Source organism: Lepisma saccharinum, chromosome 12, assembly GCF_977018435.1.
Source record: "Lepisma saccharinum chromosome 12, izLepSacc3.1, whole genome shotgun sequence".
NCBI lineage: Eukaryota > Metazoa > Arthropoda > Insecta > Zygentoma > Lepismatidae > Lepisma > Lepisma saccharinum.
The window spans coordinates 26,975,201-26,986,869 of NC_139240.1; positions in this window are offsets into that span (position 1 = coordinate 26,975,201).

An 11,669-nucleotide genomic window follows, 5' to 3' on the forward strand; every position below is an offset into this window, starting at 1 on the left:
TAGGAGCAAGCTAACATCACTCCCATTCACAAAAATGGCAACAAAACCCGTGCTTCTTCCTATAGGCCAATCTCGTTACTCTCTCCTCTGTCCATCATTTGTGAAAAAATCATCAAAGACAGGCTATATAAATTTGTTTCTCCGTACCTTAGCTCAAATCAACATGGTTTTCTTTCTGGTAGTTCCTGTCTTACGAACCTGTCCGTTTTTCTCTCACATGTTATGAAATGTATTTCAAACAATTCACAACTGGACGTTATATATTTTGATCTAGCCAAAGCTTTCGATACTGTCAGTCATCGTCTTTTGATTCATAAATTATGCAATAGATTCAACATTCATGGTAACTTTCTTAACTTGCTCACAGATTACCTTAGCGATCGCCAACAACGTGTAGTCCTTCCAGGAACTCTATCTAACTTTCTTCCCGTCCTTTCTGGAGTACCACAGGGCAGTGTTCTAGGACCCCTATTGTTCATATTATTCGTCGATGACCTTACCGACCATCTCACAGCCGCCTCTAGTAATTACCTTCTCTTCGCAGATGACTGTAAGATCTTCAGAGAAATCTCCACTTCCAACGATGCTCATCTTCTCCAGAATGATGTAACAACGTTTTTTTCATGGTGCCTGACATGGAAACTTACTTTAAATCCTGAAAAATGTACTACTCTCACCATCTCTCTCAAAAAGAACCTGTTAGTCATCTTACTCCATCTTTGGCAATAACATCAAAGCAGTATCCTCTCATAAAGACCTAGGCATTGTTTTCGACCAAAAGCTCACATTTGAAGAACATATTGCAGGCACGACAAAAAAGGCTATGCGTCTCTTAGGTTTACTCTACCGTTTCACCGAAATTAGTGACATCTCAGCCCTCACCTTGTACTATAAATCATTCATCTCCCCAATAATAGAATACTGCTCTCCCGTCTGGTCCATGGCATGTCCCACTCAGCTCTCCAGAATTGATTCTGTTCTTAACTTTTTCCTGGGTCTAGTTCGTTACAGGGTTCCCTCATTACGCAACTTTCCAACACCACATCTCCTGTCCTTTCTAAACCTACAGACTCCCTATCAGCGCCGTTTACTGAACGATTTTAGGTATCTTTACAAAATTGTCAATGGCAAAATCCGTTGCAACACGCTCCTCCAGGAATTCCACTTTCGAGTGCCTATGCGCTCAACACGCAACACAAATCTATTTTACACAAAAAAGCCAAGACTGGAAATTCAAAAAAGATCGCTCTTCCACAGACTTCCCACTCAATATAACGACCTCCCATCAAGTGCTGATGTATTTTCCACAGAATATGCCTTTCGGTCAACCATCAGAAGATATGTTGCTAAATAATATTTAATTGTGCTATCTTGACTTATTTATATTAATATTTTGTCTTATTTTGCTATTTTTATTTTTGTTCTTTTTTGTTATTTTCATTGTTACTGATTTCAGTGTAAAATGGCTACGTGCTGTATCTGAAATTTTTTCAATAAATAAATAAATAAATAAATAGATGAATTGTGGTTTTAAGTCCACTTTATGCACAGAAAGGCTAATAGGGACTGAACATACAGTTTAAAGTGGGATCCGAAGCACTGTCATGTGCCTGCGCCGGGTATCGAGCCAGGGACTCCATCAAAAGGTGACGACGTTACCACTACGCCATCGGGGAGGCTAAAAAGTTGTAAAAGAGAGAATGGAGAATGCGTTGGCGTCCCGTGAAAATATTTGCGCCCTATTAAATTTAAAAAAAATGGATCTAAAAATATTCTTGCTCGCAGGTTGTTTTCTGTAATGCATTGTAAATTACCAGAGAGAGAGTAACACTTTTATTAATTGATTTTGTTTTAAATGTATGAGCAATTGTTGAGGAAAAGGAGCGTGCACAATTTATGTAATTTTTGCTGTTGGTTTATTGTGAGATGGATGAATTTATTGTGTAATGTATTTAAATAATATATTATATTGTATATAATATGCATTAAATAAACTTTGAATACGTACACAATTTAGTGTCCACGTCGCTCCATGTTGCATATGTGCGAAACATACATCGTGCATGAGTTATACATGTTAATGTAAAAGGGAATTATATTTGGAATGCATTTATCAAGCATTACTATCTTTCAAAAATAGTTTGAGTACTTGTTTTCCATTATTAATGTGAAATTGAACGTGTTGAAAAATAATTTAGATCGTTTGTTCGAAAACAAATACTTTAGCACCAACTTCTACCCCTTTTTGCATAATTTACGAGGGTAATAACGTCTTTGGTACTACTACTACTACCAATAATAATAATAATAATGTTGGTCCCGGGTTCGAATCCCGGCTTGAGTGTCAATTCATCAATTTCATCATATCATTCATCCCCATCTTCGCAAATAAGTCAAAAGTGGCACAAGAAGCAAACCAAATACAGAAAATCAATAATAATAACATTATTATTATTGGTACGTTTATTATGGTACTTGCCCCCCCCCCAGACAAAAATTTAAAAAATTCGTGGTTCCGCCTCTGTCATGCAACCAGTTACGGGATGACGTGTGATTAGCACGACGAACCCTCAGTTGTTGTTATAGGTTTCCACGACCTGATTACGCTAATCGTTCGTAGCTCCCCAATTTGCTCACGATGGTGAGTGGCCTCCGGCCTCATACCCTGGCCAAAATTTTCGGGAGAAAAGTTGTTACTAAGTAGAAATATTTTCCAAATATAATAAGTAAGAATTTGATATGGTTCTACTAGAAAGTTTGTATTACTAGGAAGCTAGCAAAAAGTCTATCACTGTTTTGCAATTGCAAGCCGAACGATACTGATTTTATATGACCAGGGGTCAACCTAGAATTTTACAGAAGTGTAAGGGTAAATTTAGAGCCGAAATAATCATAAATTTGACTTCAGTGAAAAATTTTAGGTGAGAGTTGAGAAATTTTGTAGTCGTTAGGGGTGCGTGGATAAATTTTTGTATAGGACGTCATTACTTTCACAGGTAAGGTAAAACAAAATTCTCCGTGCATATAGCACCGTGCCATAACACACATTTAGGGGATGTGAGGTAGGGCCCCACACATTCTCGGTTTCGGTCATATGATCAGCACCACGATCCGGCCGCCTTTATCCCAAGGGTTGCCCCCAGATACACATTGATTACAGGCTAGGTGAGCCTCAGAGCCGCTTTATGAGGGGACAAGGCCCACCTCCAGAATCGAAACTGTGTCTCCCAGGTGGCAGTCAGACGCCCTACCGAGTAGACTACCGAAGCCGTATTCTTTATTTTTATTTCATTTTGTCTTTATTTTTTATTTTTGGTGATCTGGTGTCCCTTGCTATCACTTCGCTTAAGAATGATTTAATACACAAGGATTCTCTGTTTTTTTTAATACACCAAATCGCCGACCTACATGACGCTGTGGTTAGCACTGTGCGCAACAATACCAGGGATGCAAGGTTCGAAGCCAGGGCTTTGCATGGTTGTTCTTTGTGAGTGTCGGTTCATCAGAACATCAATCATCCTCATCTTCACGATTAGCTAAAAGTGGTAGAAAAGCAAATGAAATAAACCAATTCAATAAAACCACAAAATCGAAATTAAATATTTGTTTTTACCCGGACATGCAAACAATTTTCATTGTGAACTCAGCCGGCTCCCGTGGCGGAGTGGTTAGCACATTGCGCTCCAACGCCAGGGGTCTCGGGTTCCCGGCCTGGGCATGGATGTTTGTGAGTGTCCATTCATCTATTTCATCATATAATCCCTCATGTCCGTCTTCGCAAATTAGCCAAAAAGTGAACAAAAGTTGAAGTAAAAATAAAGCTAATAAAAAATATTGTGAAATTTTATGTAAATAAAAATACTTTTCGTAAAATTTTCTTCCTCGCTTCGATAGCAGTACCTGATTTTCTTAGTATTATCAAGTTCCGAACCGTAGCTGGGGGTGGCGAGAGTCGGCCTTGGGCGCCGAACGATCTAAATGAAAAGAGATGAATTGTGGTTTTCCCATTAATTCCGAAGAAGAGCACCCTGCCGAGATTTCTTCTTTGGAACCTTTGAATGTGGTATTCTGCGCCTTTTCTCTCTTCGATCTTCCATTTCTTGAAGGTTTACTCTTCCAACGAAGGGTTGGCACTTGTTACAAATAACACAAACTCCCGTTGCTTCGTAAAACACACTGAAAGGAGGTTCAAGCATTCCGTGGTCAAAAGCAGGCGGGCCATTAGCAGCACCCCTCCCTTCCTTCGCGGTCCTGCCGAAATGAGGGGGAAAAACTCCAACCGCCGGGAAAGACCCCGTTCCGTGTAAAGGGTCGATTTTGACTTCGGCTGTTTATGGCATTTGGAATGAACATTGCCAAATTTAATGTAAATAAAACCAAATATCACGAATAGCCGACTCGTGCATAAAGTGACGTTGAATAATAATAATAATAATCAATAATAATAATAATAATAATAATAATAATGACGTAAATAATAATAATAATTGATGTTAGCCCGCAGAAATGCTTTGCTGACTTAACGTTGTACTAAAATATAAATACCAATAGTTATGAGGATTAGTATACTATTTGCATAAACACAAATCATAGTCAAATCATAGATAACAAAAATGTATATTATATAACACACAAAAAATAGACACTCTACACAAGCCCTCGCTATCACTCAGCATTCACACACTCATTCAAACTTCAGGGGGAAAATTACATTAATATAAATACATTGGCCCTTTTTTAGACACCATGCAATATTTAGTTTTTCTTATGAATATTAAACTGCGCCCGCAAACGTTAATGTGCTTAGAATTAAAGATACTAAACTTTCATCTGCGCGTGCTCATTACATTCTGCCAACGGGCATGACACGTAAACTTTTATATTTTTGCAATTTATTAAAACATTTAAATAATTGTTGTAAAATTATCACTAATGCTCCTTGGAACTTCAATAACATTAGGCCGGGCACGCAACTCGTGCAACATAGATATCAACTGCAAGGCATACATGTTTACAGAATGAAAAATGAAGACACTGATGTGTGAATATAAAAAAAATTAGCACGAAGTTAATTTACTTCCTCACTTAGCAAACTTGAGAGGTGATCTCTGCAAGAGATACACGATTTATGCTGTTTTTTAAACAAATATTTACCGAGTAAAGCATATAAGGTGACTTAATAAAAATATTACTCAACAGCTCGGCACAGAGCGTGGAAAAACAACAGTATGCTGTGAATATATCTTCCGAATTAGCAATTGTCGTGAAATTTAGATGATGTTCGCAATAAATAATTATAATCAATACCTTTGCGACTTTTAACTTTAAATACTGGTATCTTTTCGTCCGACGGCCGATCTTTGGAGTCTTGGGTAGATGATCACTCCCACATATAGAAAATTAACAGTAGTATACTATACCATCTCGGCGTTCTAGACGTTCCAGCGACGTTTACCGTAGTCCTCTAAACGGCGGCGTGACGTCAATCCGCGGTCCTCCTTGCGACACTAACACTTCCCCACGCTACTTCTTTGTAGCGGCACTTCGCAATCTTCTTGGACACACCTTCCTTCTACGCTTCTACATCACGGCGATAATAGATGAGGGAAAAATTGCCTCTCTGCCATCTTGTCGGCCTCGTAATGGAGCGATTAATTGCTTCGCATCGTCTCTCTCACTCTCTTTCTGGGGGGACGGCGAAAATGGGCGAAGTTTCTTTACCGGGGGTACTCGTGGATTCTCGCTGCTAATCTCACGCGGGACGTCGGCGTCGTCTCAAGACGCAGTAGGTGTCGCTTCATTATCTCAATCTTCTCTTCCAGACGGTAGGTCTAAGTGAGGGCTGGTGTCGCTTCATCTTCCCATTTCTCTCTCTCTCTCTCTCTTTCTCTTTCTCTCTCCGTAGAATTCTCGTCGGGCGTCGGCGTCGAAGTACTCAGGAATGCTGATTCGACTGGCGGCTTTCGGCGGTATCATTACATGGCTTCAAATTGGGCTGCGGGCGTCATTTGTGGCGATGTGGCGTTTGTGGCTTTCGTTGCGCTTGTGGCGGCGTTTTAGTGGCGTGACGTCGCGACGCTGAGCGATGATCTGCTGCGTTGTCGGCTTCATGCAGGCTAGGAAGACCCATAGCCCCCCTTCTCTTGTGATTAGCCATCCATAGTGGTATTAATGTTCCTCTTCACAAAACGAATAACGCGAATCCAGTGCACAGTTCACTAATTAACACTGCGTATTTGTGCAAATAGTCACTGTCACTCAATCACGCAGGGTAAAATACACGGCGCGGTAGAAAAAAAGACAAAGTTCCCAATCTCTACTCCGACTGTCGCAGAGGTGTTGTCGGTTCGAAAACTGGCGCTAGACTGTGCGTGTTTGTCCTTTCTGCCACTATTTAAAGACAACTTGAAATTTCGAATACAACAGACTGACTTTTATTCGCGGAAATCTGAAGTTACGACGTTGGTGGTCAAGCGTCCCTTTTTTGCTTGGTCCAGCTTCTTCAAGCACACGTGTTGCGTTAGGATGGGGTGAAAAGAATAGTTCTACCCTCATCCGGTACGTAACATGTTCCTCCAGTAATTGGCCTCCCAAGTGGACTTTCCGTCGCCAAAAGCACAAAAGTCGCTCAAAACAGTGAAAGATTTATCACAGCACATTGTTAGTTCCAAGCTCCTACGACCGAAAGGGGGAAAAGTCGACAAAAGCAGAGAAACACAAAAGGTTCAGAAACGTGGTGTTTTTCTACCGAAGCTTCAAGAGGATACGAAGTTTACAGAAAAATATAAAATAACGAAAACCTAGGATATAGAATAATAAAAAAAGTATGTGACAAAAGCTGATTGTCATAGCATCATTTCTTCTTAAGTATTCAGTTAATCTAAAATTTAAATTAAAACTTCTAACAAACATTGCCCAATATTACAATATATATAATACTATCGTTTGATTCGGGATTATTTTTAAGACTGCTAACTAGTAGTGGTGATGGGCACAAGAAGAGAAGTAAAATAAAGTAAATCAATAATAACAATAATAATAATAATGTTACAATAACATTATTAGCAACATTATTATTAACATTATTTTATTAACATTATTATTATTATTATTGGTACGATTATCCTGGTACTTGCCTCTCCCCCCCCCCCAGACAAAAAAATCGTGTTTGCGCCTCTGGTCCCAACCTAGAAAAAGCCTACATCACGCAGGAAAGTCATAGCACGGAGTTTGCGGGTTGTTTTTAAAGAAATCGTTGACGCACAACATCAAACTATGGTCAATGGATCCGTCTCTCCTCCAACCTTCCCTCGCTCAAGGACGACTGGTCCTCTACCTCTATGCCTCCCAAGAAGGCATCCCTTCTGTCCCGCAGGCAAGTTACGTTGTGTTCTCTGCCCACTGCCTGAAGGTCCCCTTTTGCAAAGAGAATGAATGGGATTTTGTCAACCCTCGCGGTCTGAAAATTCTGTGACGTCATCGTCACATCGGCTCGAAGAACTTGCCTTCCTGTGATGTGTTCACGTGGAAGCGCATAGAAATAGGAACATCAGTGGAGTGTACTGAGTGTACCGAGTTTAAACCCATTCTTGAGCTTTGATTATATAATGGAAAATTTGGAGAGCGGTATTGGAGGTTTGTCACGAATCTTTACAGTGTCGTTTGAGAACTTTCGATATGTCTAAACCATGTAAGCTACCGCCACCGCAAAATTCAATTTTGCATTCCCGCTCCCCGCCCCCCCAAAAAAGTCACGCGGTGACTCTTGCCAGAATTGTGAAAATTCCCTGCCTCGTCGCATTGGGTCGTCGTTATTGCGAACGTTCTTCCCGGTATTGATTTCGTATCCCCTTGTGAACTCTCAAGTGGTGTTGAATCTACATCTACATCAGTAAATAATGTTGATGAGTGCTTTCTGAATAGCCTAGAAGTGATTAATGCGTTGCAATTTTTTAAAATTTACTTTTGAACGCAAAAATAGACTCAGTGGAATTTAGCAACATGTATTCTGGTGAGTTCCATGGGTAAAGGTAATGTAAATTTTCCCGTGCATATAACACCGTGCCCAGGGGCGCCGACTTGTCAAAATTATTGGGGTGGCTCTGATCACTGAAATAAATGAATGAATGACTCACTCCCTCCCTTTTTTAAAAATAAAAATTACGTCTTCGTATAGCAGATTTAAGCAGCTATTATATTCCTCATGCAAATGAAATGTAACATGAAAAACGTGTGTCTGCTCATTTGTTTTTTTAGATAACAATTAACATTTTTATTTAAAAGTAGGCTATGTATTTACAATAAGAGGCCAACATAACAGTTTTATGCCGGCCTCGGTAGCCGAGCGTGTTGGGTGGTCGGCTCAACTCGCTTTGATCCGGAGGTGTCGGATTCGAGTCCCGGCTAGGGCATGGGTGTGTTTTAATGTCCGTTACAGAGTTGTAAAGAAAGGACATGTGACGGGTGCAAAGAACCTTAGTGTTGACGTACCCATAAAAATAGCGAATATTTACAATATTTAACAGTTTTATTTAATTATTTACATAAATGCTAACACAAATTGCAGGCAAATAGTTTTACTTTTTTGTTCTTGCTACAATATTTTAAATTTAATTTTGCAGTAATAAATAAACACATAGCACGCCGTGCTTTAGCAATAATGCCTTTGATCATAGCCGTTCCCGCTTTCGCAATACAGACTTTTCATAAGCTTTCCTTGCGTACTTTACTGCAAGCCAGTGTTAAATGAACTCAAAGACTTTAGAATTATTTTCCCCTTATTCTTTGGACTAGAGGAAGAGATTTCGAGGATAACTAAATATCGTACATATCAATATTGCCTGAAAGTCGTGTTTACTACCTCAAACTACAGATGTGATCGAAGCCGTGACCTTAGTGGTAAAGTGAGTGGAGGTGGTGCACTTGTGGCTGTAAAAAACGACCATTCGTCCTTTTTGGTGGGAGAACCGATGCAACAGCCTGACTCCATCTTAGTTAAAGTATTGCTTAACAAGAAATTTCCTCTCTATATTGGTGTTGTGTACTTCCCCCCTAAATCAACTAAGGCATTATATGACACATTTTACGACTTTGTTGAAACCCATACTAAGCCAGGTGATAAAATACTATTCTGTGGTGACTTTAATTTACCTGAAATTACAAGTGTAAACGCTGATTTATTAAGTCTTACGCCAGTGTGTCAAGATCTACAACTTTTTATGTCTTACCATGCTCTCAGAAACGTAAACAATATTCAAAATGTAAACAATAGGTTACTTGACCTTATATTAACGAATGTTAGTAATATAGATGTAAGCAGAGAGTTGCACCCTCTCCTACCGGAAGACACACATCACCCCTCAATAATAACTGAGATCCAATGCCTTTCCGTAAAATCAAATAAAAAATCAAACCAAAACATTTCCACATACAACTTTAAGAAAGCAGACTACTCAAAACTCTTCAGTTTAGTTTCAGAAACGGATTGGACGCCAGTAAATAGCGCCGTTAACGTAAATGAAGCTGCCGATATTTTCTACAGATTAATTTATGGCATATTTGATCAATGCATTCCCCTTAAAAAACTACAGAACTCAGCATATCCTTGCTGGTTTACGCCTGCTATAGTGAAAAGAATTAAAGTTAAAGCTTACCATAGGTTAAAATGGAAGAAAAGTATTACAAACAAAGAATATCATCGAGAAAAATTTCTTCAGCTTCGCGCACAGGTTAAGAAAGACATAACTGTAGCTTACACTAATTACATAAAACAGTCTGAAGACCAGATAAGTGTGGACCCTTCTCGATTCTGGTCCTATATCAAAAGTAAAAAGTCCCATCAAAACTGCGAAGCTATTAAAGTTGGCGCAGACATATTAACAGACGAAAATGACATCGCGGATGCCTTTGCAATTTACTTTCATTCTGTGTACGCAGCCGAAAGAGCTAAATATGACGTAAATAATCTGAAAATAAAAATTGCTAACGAACAACTTGATATTTTCACTTTGCGCAACATCCGCGTAAGCGAAGTAGAAGCTGCCATCAAGAATTTGAAATCCAAATCAACGACCGGCCCTGACAACATACCACCATATATAGTTAAAGGATGTTGCGATATTTTAAAATATCCCTTGCTGCAAATTTTTAACCTTTCCCTCGATACCAATACTTATAACGGTCAAATATTGGGTGACAAGTAATTAATCTAATTGCCCGTTAGTAGGAATTAATTGCAATTAATATTATTAATATCCGTCGCGAATACAGGTGTCTAGCGAACTGCCTTAGCCAACACTAGCTTGCTCAACCACCGTTTTTCGCCCGAATTCGGATTTACATGCATTCTTATGGGAATAACAAGAAAAATGCAACTTCTAAACCAATGGACCGAATTTGATGAGATTTCAACCAGCGGAAGACCACATCATGAAAGTACTGATTCCAAGATTTGAGCCTAATCAGAACAGAACTACGGGAGTTATGAATTATTAAAGATTCATCGCTGAATTGAAAGGGAGAAGCTACCCTACTGAGATGTCTCTGCTTTTCGTGACTGACTACAATGGAGGAAGAGTTAGCCTAATCTCTGCGCGAGGGGCTGCTACCAAAGGTTAAGGACCGGAGTGAGCATTGACCAGGATAGGAGGACAACGGTCAAAGCACCAGAAACAATAAACAAGCACCTGATCATAGAGGGTAGCGCGTCACTACGTTCAAATCTGGAATAAAAGGGATGATTTGAAACAGTTTTACACAGTTCTGCCTACAATCGCCACCGGAGTGTGAGCTACGCGCGACCGAGCTGCGAGTTGCAAGCAGACTCGAGGTCTGGATTTGTTTTCCTCGAGTGAGTGTTTCAGAGCCATGGAGTAGAGCAGAATAGAACCAGGGGGTCGTTACTCCCCTTGCCGTCAACGCATCCGTGCACATACGTGTGGTTATGTGAGAATAACGCCAGACACGTCCACCCGTGTCAATCGTCCGAAACAACGTCCTAAGTAGTGAAAGTTAATAACATTTGATATCCATGTGAAACCGCGAATGGCTAATCGCGTATGTTCGTCTCGTCGCCCACGTCACGTATCTGTACTTACGAGTGACCGCGAAGAACTGACCTATTATTGCGCAAGTTGTCGTATGGAGTCGACAGTGAACGAGTGAAGCCAGGATACGATGAGGCCAGATGGAGCCGCCGACTGATCCACTTTCGCCAACCAGGATAACCGCGAGGTGCAACGATGGAGTGTGGGGAGGCCTTCCAAAAGTGTAGGACCACTTTCACCCAACCCAGGTCAGAGGGAATGCAGCGAAGGTAAGATCCAACCATGTGCGTGTGTGAGAAAGATGACGACTATCTTCCGCGAATCTGCGTGAATCAAATCATTGCTTAACTTAAATCAGCGCTATGGCATCCCTAGACATCTGTTTTCCGGCGGAGTAATCAAATGTTAAAGATGAGAGTTTATGTTAACAGCAAACAATAGTTTATTGAATATATTTATACCTTCGGAAAAGAGAAGGGGTTCGCACAAGGAACAATTATTCACTTTATGCTTAAAATCCTAAACGATAAATTGTAAAAGGCAATGTAGCCAGACATAACAAGAGTATGGTCAAAGTAGTAATTAATCTAACCTTTGTAATTGTCATATTGTCGCCATATGCCA